General features: G+C 51.8%; 1 pseudogene; it reads left to right on the top strand.

The window, feature by feature from the left end:
* Positions 1–1,063: 1,063 nt before the first annotated feature.
* Positions 1,064–18,901, top strand: LOC133361401 (zinc finger E-box-binding homeobox 2-like; annotated as a pseudogene).
* Positions 18,902–19,111: the final 210 nt, after the last annotated feature.

Raw genomic sequence — 19,111 nt, 5'->3', positions numbered from 1 at the left:
TAACACCCACTCAGCTACACGGGTGACTAACACCCACTCAGCTACACGGGTGACTAACACCCACTCAGCTACACGGGTGACCAACACCCACTCAGCTACACGGGTGACTAACACCCACTCAGCTACACGGGTGACCAACACCCACTCAGCTACTCGGGTGACTAACACCCACTCAGCTATACTGACACGGGCTCTTACGCCCCGTAGCCTTCCGGGACACACCCAGCCGGGGTGCCCGTCTCGGCTCTGGGTACCACCGTCCCGACCCACACGGGCGTCGGACTACGGTCCCCCAGTTTCGGCTCCGAGCCGCACAGGGCCCCGGTCCTCACAAGGACGGCGGGACTAGGGGTCTCGGGCCACTACCTCCTCCACCCCGTCTTCGGTCTTCAACTGGTTAACACTGACCACGAGTGCTCTCGCGCGTCTCCCTTTATACCCCTCCTGCGGACGTCGCTGAGAGCACCCACTTATCTGACCAATCACTGCGCACTCGCTACGATCCTCTTTTCCCAGCTTGTGTCAGCGCGCCTTACCACCGGCGCGCGCGTCCATACCACGCCCACATCGCGTGCCCAACCCCGCGCCCCGTGATCCATCACTGTCGGCGCACGTCAATACCACCACTACATATGTGTGTAGCTGTGTATATGTGTGTGTGTAATCTGTGTGTATGTGTGTAGCTGTGTATATGTATGTGTGTAATCTCTGTGTGTGTAGCTGTGTATGTGTGTGTGTGTAAGCTGTATAGTCAAGGGTTTTGTATAGAAGAGATCCCTTGTTGCTGCTGATGATGGTGATGATGCTGCTGCTACTGCTGATGATGATGATGCTGCTGCTGATGATGCTGCTGCTGCTGATGATGATGATGCTGCTGCTGCTGCTGCTGATGATGATGCTGCTGCTGCTGCTGATGATGATGATGATGCTGCTGCTGCTGCTGCTGCTGCTGATGATGCTGCTGCTGCTGATGATGATGCTGCTGCTGCTGATGATGATGCTGCTGTTGCTGATGATGATGATGCTGATGATGATGATGCTGATGATGCTGCTGCTGATGATGATGAGGCGTCTCAACTCGTACCGGGAGGCGGAACGCCGTAGTCGTGGCCACACGTGCGGGTGCCACTCCGGACGTACAAACACCCTGCCTGCTAACATGGAGTGGGAGCGATCAAGAAGACATTGGCAGTGGTGGCGGTGAAACTCTCCACTTGCCTCACGAGACGCCGAAAGTTCGCAGAGAGGAGCAGCAGTAGTAGCAGTAGCAGTAGTAGCAGCAGTAGTAGCAGTAGCAGCAGCAGTAGTAGTAGTAGCAGCAGCAGTAGTAGCAGCAGTAGTAGTAGTAGCAGCAGCAGTAGTAGCTGTAGTAGTAGCAGCAGTAGTAGTAGCAGCAGCAGCAGTAGTAGCAGTAGCAGCAGCAGTAGCAGCAGCAGTAGTAGTAGTAGCAGCAGCAGTAGCAGCAACAGCAGTAGCAGCAGTAGTACCAGCAGCAGTAGCAGCAACAGCAGTAGCAGCAGTAGTAGCAGCAGCAGTAGCAGCAGTAGCAGTAGCAGCAGCAGCAGTAGTAGCAGTAGCAGCAGCAGTAGTAGTAGCAGCAGCAGTAGCAGCAGCAGTAGTAGTAGCAGCAGCAGCAGTAGTAGCAGCAGCAGTAGTAGTAATAGCAGCAGTAGCAGCAGCAGTAGTAGTAGCAACAGCAGCAGTAGCAGCAGTAGTAATAGCAGGGCCGAGGCAGCACAAACACACAAAACACTCTCTCTGAAATGGCCATAACTGATCATTGGTTTTTACCCTTCTATCTGGCAACAAAACTGACACTTTTTTTTACAAGGAGTCATGTTTGCATAGACAAGGAAAGCTGTCTAAGGAAAGCTGTCTCGGGTGTGGACCAATCAACTTCAAGGACAGTGCATATCATCATCAGAGTTATGTTTTTTGTTTGCATTATGGCTGCAGGTATTGTGGTCTATTCAAACATGACTCCTCGTAAAAAAGGTGTCAGTTTTGTTGCCAGATAGAAGGGTAAAAAACCAACTATCATATTTTTACTGGCAAATGAGGTTCCAATGGTGTAAATGCTTCACCCCGAGCTCTCATACTCTGATGGTGCACTGTATTGAGTTGTGCGCCTTTTGGCGTCATCTGGTCCAACATCATGTGAGACTAGGCTCTAAGGAAAGCTGTCTCGGGTGTGGACCAATCAACTTCAAGGACAATGTATATGTTATGTTCTTTTGTTTGTATTATGACTGCAGGTATTGCTGTCTATGCAAACATGACTCCTTGTAAAAAAGGTGTCAGTTTTGTTGCCAGATAGAAGGGTAAAAAACCAATTATCATATTTTTTACTGGAAAATTAGGTTCCAAAACTGACACCTTTTTTACGAGGAGTCATGTTTGCATTGGCCACAATACCTGCGGCCTTAATGCAAACAAGACACACAACTCTGATCATGTGTGCACTGTCCTGATTGGTCCACACCCAAAGCTCTCTCGGGTGTGGACCAATCAATCTCCCAGGCTGTACCTGGGGATTCACTGTTGCTACCGGTCCTGGGCCTCCCCTAGGTCGACTCGGCCTCAAATGAGTTCGTGGTGCGGTGTGTAGTCAACATCGCCACTGGGGAGACAAAGGCGGTCGGGCGTAGTGCTGACCACCCACCCCCTCGTGTACCGTTCCAGCCTTCACAGGTGCTACTCGCTAACAGCACTTGCCCCTACAGTCTGTTACAGGCTACACGGGGGGTCTTTGTGTGTGTGTGACGTCATCACAAGGTGATGGTTGTGGGCGTGGTTTATGCAAATGAGCCGGTGGGTGGGAGGGGCGAGTGCTCATTAGCATATTGACTCGTGTGGAGTCATTTCTGGTGATGGTGGTAGCTGATATTAACTACTGAAGGTGAGTATTGGTGGTGGTGGTGATGGTGGTGATAGTGATAGTGGTGGTGATGGTGGTGATGGTGATGATGGCAGTGATGGTGGTGATAGTGATAGTGGTGGTGATGGTGATAGTGGTGGTGATGGTGAAGTGGTGGTGATGGTGGTGATGGCAGTGATGATTGTGATGCTGATGGTGGTGGTGATGGTGGTGATGGCAGTGATGATGGTGATGGTGGTGATGGTGGTGATGCTGGTGGTGATAGTGGTGGTGATGGCAGTGATGGTGGTGATAGTGATAGTGGTGGTGATTGTGATAGTGGTGGTGATGGTGAAGTGGTGGTGATGGTGGTGATGGCAGTGATGATGGTGATGCTGATGGTGATGGTGGTGATGGTGGTGGTGATGGTGGTGGTGATGGTGGTGATGGCATTGATGGTGATGATAGTGATGGTGGTGGTGATGGTGATGCTGATGGTGGTGATGGTGATAGTGGTGGTGATGGTGAAGTGGTGGTGATGGTGGTGATGGCAGTGATGATGGTGGTGTTGATGGTAAGGCTGTGTTGGGATTACATTAGGAATCGATTGTAGAGGAATGGGCATATGGAGTCGATTTCCATTGGGATAACATTGTCATCAATAGGCTGTATCCGTGCGTACCTGTGTGTGCATACCTGTGTGTGTGTACCTGTGTGTGTGTGTACTTGTGTGTGTGTGTACCTGTGTGTGTGTGTACCTGTGTGTGTGTACCTGTGTGTGTACCTGTGTGTGTGTGTAACTGTGTGTGTACCTGTGTGTGTGTGTACCTGTGTGTGTGTGTACCTGTGTGTGTGTACCTGTGTGTGTGTGTGTACCTGTGTGAGTGTACCTGTGTGTGTGTGTACCTGTTTGTGTGTACCTGTGTGTGTGTACCTGTGTGTACCTGTGTGTGTGTGTACCTGTGTGTGTGTACTTGTTTGTGTGTACCTGTGTGTGTACCTGTGTGTGTACCTGTGTGTGTGTGTACCTGTGTGTGTGTACCTGTGTGTGTGTGTACCTGTGTGTGTGTGTTTACCTGTGTGTGTTTACCTGTGTGTGTGTACCTGTGTGTGTGTACCTGTGTGTGTACCTGTGTGTGCCTGTTTGTGTGTACCTGTATGTGTACCTGTGTGTTTGTGTACCTGTGTGTGTGTGTACCTGTGTGTGTACCTGTGTGTGTGTGTATGTGTACCTGTGTGTGTGTGTACCTGTGTGTGTGAGTACCTGTGTGTGTGTACCTGTGTGTGTGTACCTGTGTGTTTGTACCTGTGTGTGTACCTGTGTGTGTGTATCTGTGTGTTTGTGTACCTGTGTTTGTGTGTACCTGTGTGTGTGTGTACCTGTGTGTTTGTGTACCTGTGTTTGTGTGAACCTGTGTGTGTGTACCTGTGTGTGTACCTGTGTGTGTGTGTACCTGTGTGTGTGTACCTGTGTGCCTGTGTGTGTGTGTACCTGTGTGTGTGTACCTGTGTGTTTGTACCTGTGTGCTTGTGTGTTTGTGTACCTGTGTGTGTGTGTACCTGTGTGTTTCTACCTGTTTGTGTGTACCTGTGTGTGTGTACCTATGTGTTTGTGTACCTGTGTTTGTGTGTACCTGTGTGTGTACCTGTGTGTACCTGTGTGTGTGTGTACCTGTGTGTGTGTGTACCTGTGTGTGTGTACCTGTGTGTTTGTACCTGTGTGTGTGTGTGTACCTGTGTGTGTGTACCTGTGTATTTGTACCTGTGTGTTTGTACCTGTGTACCTGTGTGTGTGTGTACCTGTGTGTGTACCTGTTTGTGTGTACCTGTGTGTGTGTACCTGTGTGTGTGTACCTGTGTTTGTGTGTACCTGTGTGTGTGTGTGTACCTGTGTGTGTACCTGTGTGTGTGTGTACCTGTGTGTGTGTGTACCTGTGTGTGTGTACCTGTGTGTGTGTGTGTACCTGTGTGTGTACCTGTGTGTGTGTGTAACTGTGTGTGTACCTGTGTGTGTGTGTACCTGTGTATGTGTGTACCTGTGTGTGTACCTGTGTGTGTACCTGTGTGTGTGTTTGTACCTGTGTTTGTGTGTACCTGTGTTTGTGTGTACCTGTGTTTGTGTGTACCTGTGTTTGTGTGTACCTGTGGCCTCAACGTGCACGTGGCCTGGCAACACGCATCGTGGTAACGAATGGCGGTCGTTGTTGTGTGTACTACCTCTGTGCGTATGAAGTCATCCCCATAAGCCAACGTTGGGGTGAGTGAGTGGGTGGGTGACTGGGAGGGTGAGTGGGTGAGTGAGTGTGTAGGAGAGTGAGTGGGTGAGTGAGTGTGTAGGAGAGTGAGTGGGTGAGTGAGTGTGTAGGAGAGTGAGTGGGTGGGTGACTGGGAGGATGAGTGGGTGAGTGAGTGTGTAGGAGAGTGAGTGGGTGAGTGAGTGTGTAGGAGAGTGAGTGGGTGGGTGACTGGGAGGATGAGTGGGTGAGTGAGTGTGTAGGAGAGTGAGTGGGTGAGTGAGTGTGTAGGAGAGTGAGTGGGTGGGTGACTGGGAGGATGAGTGGGTGAGTGTGTAGGAGAGTGAGTGGGTGAGTGAGTGTGTAGGAGAGTGAGTGGGTGAGTGAGCGTCTAGGAGAGTGAGTGGGTGAATTAATGGTTGGGTGGGTCTCTGTGGGTCACTATGGGTGTCTGTGGTTCTCTGTGGGTCTTTGTGGGTCTCTGTAGGTCTCTGTGCGTGTCTGCTGGTGTCTACGGGTCTCTGTGGGTCTATGGGTCTCTGTGGGTCTCTGTGGGAGTCTATGGGTCTCTGTGGGTCTCTGTGAGTGTCTATGGGTCTCTCTGTGTCTCTGTGGGTGTCTATGGGTGCATGTGGGTCTCTATGGGTCTCTCTGGGTGTCTGTGGGTGTCTCTGGGTGTATGTGGGTCTCTGTGGGTGTCTATGGGTGTATGTGGGTCTCTGTGGGTGTCTGTAGGTGTCTCTTTGATGACGATCAAGATGTTCCCCTCCTCAGTGGAGCTGATCTCATTTTTGATCACTTCTGACAAAAAGCGTCAGTGGGGCTTGGTCAATACGAAAACAGTTAGAGTTTTAGTTTTTATATTTAGTTTAGTTTACTCTCTCTCTCATATCTCTCTCTCTCCCATGTCTCTCTCCCACGTCTCTTTCCCATGTCTATCTCCCCTTATTTCTCTCTCCCCGTGTCTCTCTCTCCCCGTGTGTCTCTCGCCCCGTGTCTCTCTCCCTGTGTCTCTCTCTCTCCCCATGTCTCTCTCCCTGTGTCTTTCTCCCATGTCTCTGTCTCTCTCCCATGTTTCTCTCCACGTCTCTTTCCCATGTCTCTCTCCCCGTGTCTCTCCCCGTGTGTCTCTTGCCCCGTGTCTCTCTCCCCCCGTGTCTCTCACTTCCCGTGTCTCACTCCCCGTGTCTCTCTCCCCGTGTCTCTCTCCCCGTGTCTCTCTCCCCGTGTCTCTCTCCCCGTGTCTCTCTCTCTCCCCGTGTCTCTCTCCCCGTGTCTCTCTCCTGTGTGTCTCTCTCTCCCCGTGTCTCTCTCGTGCAGCTGCTCCGCTCTTTGTGTAGGCCACGGGAGACACGGTTGTCCGAGGGAGACACGGCCACTCTAAGACCTGGTTTTCACCTGAGGACGGCTGCTTGCGTTGTGGCCGAAACGTCGTGAGAATTATTTTATTATGTTTTATTTTTATTATTTTATTACTTCCCTTCTGCGTGACTTTACCGAAAGAACCAAGAAGATGAATCCCTGCAGTCACGAAAGCTTTAAATCGAAAAATAAAACAATAGCTGTTATTTACCCCCAAAAGTCGCCTTGCGTATAGATGTTAGTGTATGAACACATCGTCCTGCTGCGGAGGGAGCTGGTAGGAACGTTGGGTTGCTCGCTCAGTGGCCTGCAGGGTCAACGGCCATGCTTATTAAAGGGCTTATGATGATGATGATGGGCCATTGTGCCCCAGGCTGTGGTCAGATTTGTCATCTTGCACTCCAACAGCAGCGCTTAGCAGAAGCCACTGGGTGGCAGTAAGTGGCTGGGCTCAAATATCAAATGACAATTCAATTCGCCAGTGTCCCTGTTGTTGTGTTGTTGTTGTTGCTGCTGCTGCTAAGTTCTCCCCCACTCTCGTGTGAGCTTGCCCATGTTGTTGTTGTGTTGTTGTTGTTGCTGCTGCTGCTAAGTTCTCCCCCACTCTCGTGTGAGCTTGCCCATATTGTTGTTGTGTTGTTGTTGTGTTGTTGTGAGTAGGTGGCGTTGCAGCCCAGTAACGAACACTGCAGTTTAACACGAAGTAAGTAAAGACTTGCATGACAAATATCTGCCATCTTGCTGTTGTTGTTGTGGTGGTGTTAGATTGTTTAAATATGAACATCGTGACAAATATCTGCCATATTGTTGTGGTTGTTGTGTTGTTGTGGTGGTGGTGGTTGTCTTGTTAGATTGTTTAAATATAAACGTGTTAAATATCTGCCATCTTGTGTTGTTGTGGTGGTGGTTGTGGTTGTGTTGTTAGATTGTTTAAATATAACAACGTGTTAAATATCTGCCATCTTGTGTGTTGTGGTGGTGGTGGTTGTGTTGTTGTTGTTGTGGTGGTGGTTGTGTTGTTAGATTGTTTAAATATAACATCGTGTTAAATATCTGCCATCATCTTGTGTGTTGTTGTGGTTGTTGTGTTGTTGTTGTGGTTGTTTCGATATGAAGCTTTCGTGACTGCAGGGATTCACATTCTTGGTTCTTTTGGTAAAGTCACGTAGAAGGGAAATAATAAAAGAAGTTTCTGTTGCAAAAAACTTAGTCGCTAATGTCCAATACTATCGGTTTAAAACAATAAAATTTCAACCGCAGAGAAGCGTCGAGAAGCCCGTGGAAATTCCACATTCCCATGGCGCGAGTTTAGCCACAAGGAAGCCACAAGTTGCTGACCAGCCTCACCATCCCACCCCTCGTTTGTGTATCGATCCCCGAGGGTCGATCAGCTCTGTTACTGTATTACTACCGTACAGTAATAACACAGTAACCACCTTCAAGAGCCGAATGGCTCACAGGGCTATACCTAATCAATGACCTTGAACTCGAACCTTGCAAACGAACTATTGACTCTATTGTAAGCGCTGGTTAATAAGAATAAGAATGCTGTTTTGTTTTTTTAATGGCACCATACAAGAGCCCTTGAACATTGAGATTGGGTTGCTGCAGTGGCTAGGAGATGTTAACTACCTCGCCTGGTGTGCAGGAGGTCGTGGGTTCATTCCCGACCCTAACGCCTGCTGCTGTATATTTGGAGTTTGCGTGTCTCTCTCTCATCATCATCACGGTGGCTAGGAGATGTTAACTACCTCGCCTGGTATACAGGAGGTCGTGGGTTCGATCCCGACCCTGACGTCTGCTGCTGTATATTTGGAGCTTGCGTGTCTCTCTCTCTCTCATCATCATCACGGTGGCTAGGAGATGTTAACTACCTCGCCTGGTATACAGGATGTTGTGGGTTCGATCCCGACCCTGACGCCTGCTGCTGTATATTTGGAGTTTGCGTGTTCTCCCCATGGTGGCGGGTGGATTTGTCTCCGGGTCATCCGGTGTTTACCTCTACGTTTAGAATCAACATGCGTTCAAAGTATTTGGCTGCTATAAATTTACACAGAGGCTGCTTTGTTGAGCTATCATTTTTGGCCAGGTCGCTTCTGTTAAAAAACCGACATGACTCAGTGGGCCTTATTTGTTAGAAAAAATAAATGTGCAAATCCTGCTGTCCGTGACAGTGACACGTGGGGACCAAATGCAGTCAAGGATACGTTCTTTTTTCAAGCGAACCGTCTCACTGGTTACGCTGTGAATTGTTGTTGCATTCAATCCGCACAAGCGGTGTTCATTTTTAGTGATATTTTTTCAGCAACGGTGAAAAATATGCGTACGGTCGGAAAATTAAGCGAACTTTTTCGGGATAATAAAACCCCCCCGAACAAAACGTGTAAGACGTGGCAACGCTGTGCGTTGCTGTCACCGTGAATGGTCAGCCAGAACGGCATGGAATTAGTCTTTGCCGCATGCAGGAACACTTCCTCATAGGCACACAGATCCCCCGCAACCAGAGGTCGCAACCGGGTACCCGATACCCGTACCCTACCCGATAGCCGGCTACCCGTACCCAGCCAGGTACGGGTAGCCGTTTGCGACCCTGGTGCGGCCGGGTACGGATACGGGTCGGCCGTGAGTCACTGGTGAGTAACCGTTTGTCACTCATTTCGGGTAGGGTACGGGTACAGGTAGGGAACGGGTACCTGTACCCGGCCGGGTACGGGTACCCAATTGCGACCCTGGTGCGGCCAGGTACGGGTAAGGAATCAAAACCACGTTTGTGACCTCTGCGCGCAATGTAAAAGTTTATTCACAGACCTAAGCCATTAGTGGGACGGTGGGAGAAAAACAAACCTGGCCTTGGCAAAGCACGTGGCGTCAGTCTCGCCCGGTCATCCTCGCTGTCGATGTGATGATGTTCTAGATTTGAAGCTTTCGTGACTGCAAGGATTCATACTCTTAGTTTTTTTTCGGTAAAGTCACGTAGGTGAACAAAAATGATGTTCGTGTCAGATGTGCTAGACCACACACTGGGAATGGAGGGGGCGGGAGGGGGGAGAATATATTAATAATAATAAAGTATCTTCTTGGTTCTTTCGGTAAAGTCACGTAGAAGGGAAGTAATAAAATAATACAAATAAAACATAATAAAATAATATAATAAAATAATATAATAATATAATAATATTATTATATAATAATATAATATAATAATATCATATAATAAAATAATAAAATAATATGATAATATAATTTTTATTTCTCTTCTACGTGACTTTACCGAAAGAACCAAGAAGATGAATCCCTGCAGTCACGAAAGCTTTACATCGAAATAACAAAGCAATGGATCTTTAGAAGCGAGCGTGAAGCAATGTTCACCACAGTTGTCCTCCTGGTTGTTTCCTTTGAGTGACACCCTTGAAGGTAAAACCGTCGGCAAACGCGCTGACGCGCCGCTCTGCTCGGTCGCAGTGGCGAGCTACGCGAGCGCGGCGATGCGAGACCGCGACCCGGATGAGGACGACGAGGAGAGGCTGCAGATCATCGAGGAGGTGGACGAAGAGGAGGAGAAAGACGAGGTGGAGGCGGCGGCGGCGGCGGAGGATGACGAGACGAACTTAGAGGGGACCGGTGTCAATCCCGGCGTGGACAAGACTGCCGAGGCGCTGGGCAGTGCGCAGGACGGGACATTGGCGGAGTGCGATGTGCCGGGCAGTGGGGCCACTCGCCGTGGTGGTGGTGGCGGTGGTGATGGCGGTGGTGGTGGCGGTGGTGGTGGTGGCGGTGGTGGCGGTAAGAGCGCACGTGCTCAGACTTTACAGCGTAGTTGTTAGCGTTGTGTTTAAAATGAAAGGGAAAAAAAACACCTTAGTTCTTTCGGTAAAGTCACGTAGAAGGGAAATAATAAAATAATATTAATAAAACATAATAAAATAAAATAATTCTCACGACGTTTCGGCCACAACGCAAGCAGCCGTCCTCAGGTGGAGAACAGGTCTGACGAGAAGACAGACTCTATCTTCTGTCTTCTTGACAGACCTGTCTTCTGTCTTCTCGACAGACCTGGTTTTCACCTGAGGACGGCTGCTTGCGTTGTGGCGGAAACGTCGTGAGAATTATTATATTATGTTATATTTTTATTATTTTATTACTTCCATTCTACGTGACGACTTTACCGAATGAACCAAGAAGATGAATCCCTGCAGTCACGAAAGCTTTAAATAAAAAAAAAAACACGTTTGTAGCATTTGTCGACTTAACAACAAGAACTAAATCCACAGAGTATATGTTCTGCTCCAGCGAGCATTGAGGCAGCTGTGATCGTCTCACTGGGTACCGATTCATTGCCACTGGTGGGAATTTCACATTCCCATGGCGTGAGAGACCAAAGCGGTGACGGGCTGAATCAACTTCCCATCCCCAAATGACGATTTGAACTCGCAGCCTCCCGATTGCGAGCGACTTTCTCTACCCCTGGGCCACGTGGCCAAACGTTATTCTGGATTGCGGCTAATTTCACCAAGCGATCGTTACGTTCAGCGGTTCGGGGTGGGCCAACCAGAGCCGGGCGTGCCACGCTTGTGGCAGCGGCATCGCAAGACACCCGGCAATTGCGTATTTGCCAACGCAGGCGGTGGCATCTCCGTTAAGCGACGCATTCGCAGAGTGAGAAGCGGAATGAGAGGGAGGCGTGCAACTTAGATTAAGGCCATCAGTCTAACTCCGTTCTACAACAAACAAAACACGGCCAAACCAAAAACACTTTTCGAAAATCACCAAAACAAAGCCATAAAATCTTCTTGGTTCTTTCGGTAAAGTCACGTAGAAGGGAAGTAATAAAATAATAAAAATAAAACATAATAAAATAATTCTCACGACGTTTCGGCCACAACACAAGCAGCCGTCCTCAGGTGAAGAACAGGTCTGTCGAGGCGACAGCGTCTAAAAGAAAACACCACCACGCTTGGCCATAAAAGCAATGAAACAGCGATCGTAGGAACCGTGACCGAATTTTCACGACAGACGACGTGAACAACACGGACCACCAAACTCGACAGCGGTCCGTCACATCGGTGGGATTGCGTCGTCTCTTCATGCACCACCAGCGGCCCCCTCGCCCCGTGCCTCCCCGCTAGGCCCGAGGACTCACGGCTCGTTTGCCGCGCCGCCGCTGCCGCCGCCGCCGCTGCTGCCGTGCCCTCACTGCGGCCGCGGCTACAAGCGTCGGGGCTCGCTGCGGAAGCACGTTCGCCGCCGGCACGAGGGGGCCCTCGCGGATCTCCACACATCACCGCGACCTCCCCGGGCGGGCCAGGTGACTGACCCCCCGTTTGCCGGCATCATCGCACGTCTGAATGCGTCCGTCTGAATGCATCTGTCTGAATGTGTCTGTCTGAATGCGTCTGTCTGAATGCGTCTGTCTGAATGCGTCTGTCTGAATGCGTCCGTCTGAATGCGTCCGTCTGAATGCGTCTGTCTGAATGCGTCTGTCTGAATGCGTCTGTCTGAATGTGTCCGTCTGAATGCGTCCGTCTGAATGCGTCCGTCTGAATGCGTCTGTCTGAATGCGTCCGTCTGAATGTGTCTGTCTGAATGCTTCTGTCTGAATGTGTCTGTCTGAATGTGTCTGTCTGAATGTGTCTGTCTGAATGCGTCTGTCTGAATGTGTCTGTCTGAATGTGTCTGTCTGAATGCGTCTGTCTGAATGTGTCTGAATGTGTCTGTCTGAATGTGTCTGTCTGAATGTGTCTGTCTGAATGCGTCTGTCTGAATGCGTCCGTCTGAATGCGTCCATCTGAATGTGTCTGTCTGAATGTGTCTGTCTGAATGTGTCTGTCTGAATATGTCTGTCTGAATGTGTCTGTCTGAATGTGTCTGTCTGAATGTGTCTGTCTGAATGCGTCCGTCTGAATGCGTCCGTCTGAATGTGTCTGTCTGAATGTGTCTGTCTGAATGTGTCTGTCTGAATGTGTCTGTCTGAATGTGTCTGTTGAATGTGTCTGTCTGAATGTGTGCGGGGGAATAGAAGTCGCGACGCGTCGTTGAGCTGCTTGCGGAGTCGCGCTTACTCGCCCCTACCCAACGCCCGTGCTGAAGAGCTTCATAGCTCATCTGATTCCCTCCGGTAAAATTGTTTTATTATTCTGATTCTCACTTCGCACCTCTGTTCCATCTTTGCGCAGAAGGGTCAGCCTCCCGCTGCCGCGAGCCACAAGTGCACAGAGTGTGGGAGAGACTTCAAGAGCAAACACCACCTCAAGGAACACTTCCGCATCCACAGCGGTGAGTGTGGAACAATTGCGACGTTTGGCAGAACGCACCCACCGACGTGATTTCCTTCATATTCTTAGGTTTTTTCGGTAAAGTCACGTAGGTAAAACATCAAAATTAATGAAAATAAAATAAAATTAAAATCACGACTTGATGCAGCTAATCCGGCTGTGACGGTCCCACCTGATGACGGAGACTTGTGTTGCCTCCGAAACGTCGTGATTTTTATTTTATTTTATTTTCATTAATTTTTATGTTTTACCTACACGGTGACTTTACTGAAAAAACCTAAGAATATGAATTCTTGCAGTCACGAAAGCTTCAATTCTGTGATTTCCTTCCTGCGCGTGTGTCTACAGCGCAGGCCGCATTCACCGCGTCACGCGGCACTTTGGATGATGCGTTTATAATGTTTTGCTTTGACACGACGACTTTCGCGACCGATATCGTCCACAATTCTGGCTGCCCACCTGATGACGCTGGTTGTAGTTACTGGCGAAAACGTCGCCGCACTTGAATTGCAAATGTCGTGGGTTTGCTCTCCAGCACGCCGGCGTGCTGAGCTCGTGTAACGAATCGGCACGTTGTGTTTCGCGTCGCAAACTTTACGAACCGGCCGTGTCGGTTTTTGACGACGCGTCGTTCACACTGACGCGATGTAACCCAGAAACCTCCGTCGTGGCTGTGTTTGTTTGTAATTTCCAGGGGAGAAGCCGTACGGGTGCCCAATTTGCAAGAAGCGCTTCTCTCACTCGGGCTCGTACAGCTCGCACAAGAGAGCCAACAAGTGCGTGGGCTCCGTCACGGCGGATGGCGCGGCGCGGGAGGCGACATCTCCAGTTGCCGCTGCCTCGACGGCTGACGCCGGCAAGATGGAATGGGCCGTCGCCACGTCTCCCAAAGCCACCCAGAGCTCAGGTCACGATGACAACGAGGACTTCCTGCGGATCAGTGGACCGGAGGCCACGGGTCGTCCCGCCGGCAAGATCAAGACCAAAGAGCCGGATCTGCACGAGCGTTCTTCCCACGTGGAAGGGGCGGCTCGCCACGCGTGCCGCTATCGCCACGAACTGTTTCCGAGCGCAGTACCTCTGCGCCAACACGAGCGCTACCTCTGCAAGGTGAACGACGAGATCGACGCGTCGCCTCAACCGGCAGCGCCGCAGCCTCCGTCTCCGGCTCAACGAAAGAAGTCGAAGTCGTCGGCCGGAAAGGGGTTGAAAGGGAGCGGCGCTACCGGACTCGGAGACCAGTCGGCTTCCCTGAAGTCGTACTGTCTTGCCGGAAGTGTCGAGGCGAGTCCCGAGGAGTCGATGAAGATGTCGTTGGCCATGAACCTCCCCAGAGACGTTTTCTCCAAGTGGCTGGAGGAGAAATTCAACGCGGCGGGCAGAGCGCCGGAGCACCGTGCGTCCGGCTCTCCCTCCCGCGAGCTCGGCCCGGCATCGGCTGGGCACGCCGGCCACGGCACGGAGGGAAGTCCGGAGCGGCACCTGGCGGGCTCGCCGACGGGTGCCCGATCCGACTCGGCGGCAGGTCACGCGGAGAGCGGGCAGCCCGCCGGCGTGGCGGTCGGTCCTCGCCGCGGTCGAGACCAGGCCCGGCCGCTCGACTTGTCGGTGCCAAAGTTGAGCACGGCGAGGCTCGGAGAGACGGGCTTTGTCGAGTTCCACGATTCGAGCGGCGTTGAGCGCCAAGAGGAGCCGTTGGACTTGACTTACGCGAAGAGATCGCACGGCGAGCTGGACTCGAGTGCTTCTCACGTGACCGATGGCTCGTCGAGCAACAACGGCGTTGACCGTTTACACGAGAACAAGCCGACAATGAACACGGTCACTTCCAGCTACGGCAACGGTCCCGTGCTCGCGGCCTTTCTGCCGCCCGGTTTGATTGCGGCCCTCCACATGGGTGACCCCGGCCTGAGTCCCTACACGGGCCTGGACCAAGCAGCCTTGCTGTCCCACGTGTCACCGTACAGAGGCCTTGCGGACGCGGCTGCTCTCGCCGACTTCCACGATAAGATGCGCCACTTTGCACAGGTAAGAGCAACTGCTTGGAGTATCTCTGTGATATCTGTCTGCTTATATGTCTGTCTATGTTTCTGGTTCTGTGTTTAATCTCTCTCTCAAATTTAGCATTCTCAGGAAGAATGTAATCAAGCAGGTAGGGTGTTGACCGTTATGTTATCCGACTCTCTGTTGTATTACATTACATTTCTAAGTATACTAGATTTGTGTTTCTATTTCATTTATACCTGATGACGATTGCTTGTGTTGCAATCGAAACGTCGTACGCTAGTATTTAATTTAAATTATTATTTTATCTTTATACGTGACTTTACCGAAAGAACCAAAGAATAAACTGCTTGGAGGTTGCGCTGTTGGACTAACACGGAAGCACACGCGCACTGGTGGTGCCGCCTTGTGTTTACAATTCACGTGTTGAACCTTATTCATTGTGCGGAGAGATAGATGCGTGAATGTTTCGTTGCTGAAATCCTTCGTATTACGTGATGTTGCGTCGAACTAGGATCCACATATTAAAGAGCGGGTCCCTCCAGATAAAATCTTGATGCAAGTGAGTCTGCCTCGGCTGATGAGACACTGTATGTCAAATATCGATCCCAGAATCTGCTTGTTCTGAATCAACGCTGCTGACATTGTGCACATCCACAAGGATGTAGCTGAGTGATTGTAGCTGGGTGAGTGAGTAGCTGAGTGAGTGAGTAGCTGGGTGAGTGAGTAGCTGAGTGAGTGAGTAGCTGAGTGGGTGGGTAGCTGAGTGAGTGGATAGCTGAGTAAGTGAGTAGCTGGGTGAGTGAGTAGCTGAGTGAGTGGGTAGCTGGGTGAGTGAGTAGCTGGGTGAGTGAGTAGCTGAGTGAGTGAGTAGCTGGGTGAGTGAGTAGCTGAGTGAGTGAGTAGCTGAGTGAGTGAGTAGCTGGGTGAGTGAGTAGCTGGGTGAGTGAGTAGCTGAGTGGGTGAGTAGCTGAGTGAGTGAGTAGCTGAGTAAGTGAGTAGCTGAGTAAGTGAGTAGCTGAGTGAGTAGCTGAGTGAGTGAGTAGCTGAGTGAGTGAGTAGCTGAGTAAGTGAGTAGCTGGGTGAGTGAGTAGCTGAGTGAGTGAGTAGCTGAGTGAGTGAGTAGCTGAGTAAGTGAGTAGCTGAGTAAGTGAGTAGCTGAGTGGGTGTAGCTGGGTGAGTGAGTAGCTGGGTGAGTGAGTAGCTGAGTGGGTGGATAGCTGAGTGGGTAGTTGAGTAGGTGGGTGGCTGAGTGGGTGGATAGCTGAGTGGGTAGCTGAGTGGGTTGCTGAGTGGGTGGGTAGCTGAGTGGGTGGCTGAGTGGGTGGATGGCCGAGTGGGTAGCTGAGAGGCAAATACGCAAAGGAGACGAAATTCCGTCGGTTAACCTCGGCGGCTCACCGGCGATCGCGCTCCACAGGGAGAGTCTCCTGAGCGGGGAGAGGGAGTCCCCGTGGGCTCGGTCGCGGTGACAGACTCGGGAGCTCCCGCGCGCAAGCGGCAGAGGAGGGGGGAGCGCGTGCCCGGGAGCTCGTTCGCCCGCGACCTGTCCGACGAAACCTTCCAGGAGAGCGGCCCGTTGTTGCCGCGGCACAAGTACGAGCACGCAGGTACGCGGCGTCGCGTCCCCGCGCGCTTGCGCTCACGGGCGGCGGGTTTCATCCATCGTGCGCCGCTCTCACGCGTCTTCTCCGGAGGCGGAGGCAGGTGATGAATTGTAATAATCGGATGACGCGCGACCGTCGGCACTCGCTTAAGTTTTTAATGAAATGGAAGAATGAACGGCATGACGGACACGCCGTGTAATGAACCGGCGTCGCCCACTAACACGATTGTGTGCGCGGTTGGGCGTGCATGCGTGCGTGCGCGTGTGTGTGCGTGTGTGTGTGCGTGTGTGCGTGCGTGTGTGTGTGTGTGCGTGTGTGCGTGTGCGTGTGTGGTGCGTGTGTGCGCGTGTGTGCGTGTGCGCGTGTGCGTGCGTGTGTGCGTGCGTGCGTGCGTGTGTGCGTGTGTGGGTGCGGTGTGCGTGTGTGTGAGTGTGCGTGTGTGCGGTCGTGTGCGCGTGCGTGTGTGCGTGTGTGCGTGCGTGTGTTCGTGCGTGTGTGCGTGTGTGGCCGTGTGTGTGTGTGGCGTGTGTGCGTGTGTGCGTGCGTGTGTGCGTGCGTGTGAGTGTGCGTGTGTGCGTGCGTGCGTGTGTGCGTGTGTGCGTGTGTGCGTGTGCGGTGCGCGTGTGCGTGCGTGCGTGTGTGCGTGCGTGTGTGCGTGTGTGTGCGTGCGTGTGTACGTGTGGTGTGTGTGTGCGTGTGTGTGTGTGTGCGTGTGTGCGTGTGCGCGTGTGTGTGCGTGTGTGCGTGTGTGCGAGTGTGCGTGTGTGCGTGTGCGTGTGTGCGTGTGTGCGTGCGTGCGTGTGTGCGTGCGTGCGTGTGTGCGTGCGCGTGCGTGTGTGCGTGTGTGCGTGCGCCCGCGTGGGTATTTTTGGTTTCTGGGTGTCGCTGCCTCGCCGTGTCAACGCGCTGCTCACCCACCAAAACCGGAGTGCAATTAGCAGCACAGCTGGTGTTTATTTGTAAAACCGATTTCATGTTGAGGCTTATCATGTCGGCGGTGAAGAGTATCCCCAGTGGGCACCGCTGTGTTTACCGCCCCCGTTTCATGCCGTCAGCCACGTGAAGTGAATCTCGCAGCCTCCCCAGCCTCGCTGATGTTTTATTTTACTAAAAAACCCGACTAACTCTTATTTCTACCAGGTAAGGCCCACTGTGCTATGCAGCTCTTTTTCAGAAGCGACCTTGCGATCACGAATTGTAGCCCAATTAAGTGGCTTTTCGCGTGGAAATTCACAGCAGCCAAATAATCTAAATGCCTGTTTATAAATGTGTGTGTGGGGGGAGGGGGGAACCCAACACACCTGGAGGAAAACCCACGCCACCATGGGGAGAGAGAACACGCAAACTGCAAATATACTTCTAGATTTGAAGCTTTCGTGACTGCAAGGATTCATACTCCTAGTTTTTTTGGTAAAGTCACGTAGGTAAAAAATGAAATTAAAATTAATAAAAATTAAATAATAAAAATCACGACGTTTTGGAGGCTGTATACAGCAAATTTGGCTGTGACGGTCCCCACCTGATGACGGAGACTTGTGTTGCCTCCAAAACGCCGTGATTTTTATTTTATTTTTATAAATTTCATTTTTTACCTACGTGACTTTACCGAAAAAACTAAGAGTATGCAAATATACAGCGGGCTATCAGCGCCCGGTTCGAACCCACGACCTCCTGCATGCCGTGCGAGGGCGATAACCCCGCCCCGCCGTTCCCTGTCCGTCGCAGGCAGGCGTCCCCACCGCTGCGAGGTGTGCAGCAAGGCGTTCAAGCACAAGCAGCACCTGATCGAGCACTCGCGGCTGCACTCGGGCGAGAAGCCGTACCGCTGCGGGCGCTGCGGCCGGGCTTCTCGCACTCGGGCGGCTACTCGCAGCACGTGCACCGCCGCTACTCGTGCTGCGGCGACCCCAGGCAGCCGGGCGCGCCGGGAGCGGATTTGGGGGCGCCGGGAGCGACGGAAGAGCTCGACGAGGGGGATGACAGATGCGGGGCGGAGTGGGAGGATGCGCGGGGGGGTAGGTGGGTGAGTGGGTGGGTGGGTGAGTGAGAGGGTTGGTGAGTGAGTGAATGAGTGGGTGGGTGAGTGAGTGGGTGATTGGGTGAGGTTGGTGTGTGGGTGGATGAGTGGTGAGGTTGGTGAGTGGGTGGATGAGTGGGTGGGTGAGTGGGTGGGTGGGTGAGTGAGAGGGTTGGTGAGTGAGTGAATGAGTGGGTGGGTGAGTGAGTGGGTGGGTGATTGGGTGAGGTTGGTGAGTGGGTGGATGAGTGGTGAGGTTGGTGAGTGGGTGGATGAGTGGTGAGTGGGTGGATGAGTGGGTGGGTGAGTGGGTGGGTGAGTGAGAGGGTTGGTGAGTGAGTGAATGAGTGGGTGGGTGAGTGATTGGAAGAGCTCAACGAGGGGGATGACGGATGCGGGGCGGAGGGCCGGAACGACGAGGCAGAGTGGGAGGATGCGCGGGGGGGGGCGTGGGAAACAAAGAGAGAGTTCCCGCCGTTGAGTTGAACCGTGCCGACGGAGATGATCCTGCGATGGGTGAAGGCCAAGAAACAAAATGGCGGCACTGAAGGGTCGAGTGACGACGATGCGTTGTTCTTTGGTTCTTTCGGTAAAGTCGCGTCTAAAGATAAAATAATAAATTAAATAATAGCATAATACGACGTTTCGATCGCAACACAAGCAATCGTCATCAGGTATAAATGAAATAGCAACAAAAAATCTAACCAGAAAACTATAGACAGACATATAAGCAGACAGACATCACCAAGATACATAGA

The sequence above is a fragment of the Lethenteron reissneri genome, unplaced genomic scaffold (assembly GCF_015708825.2).
Source record: "Lethenteron reissneri isolate LAM-NWPU_2019-01 unplaced genomic scaffold, ASM1570882v1 scaffold_100, whole genome shotgun sequence".
NCBI lineage: Eukaryota > Metazoa > Chordata > Hyperoartia > Petromyzontiformes > Petromyzontidae > Lethenteron > Lethenteron reissneri.
The sequence above is the reverse complement of the archived record's forward strand: the minus strand, read 5'-3'. Positions and strand labels throughout refer to the sequence as shown.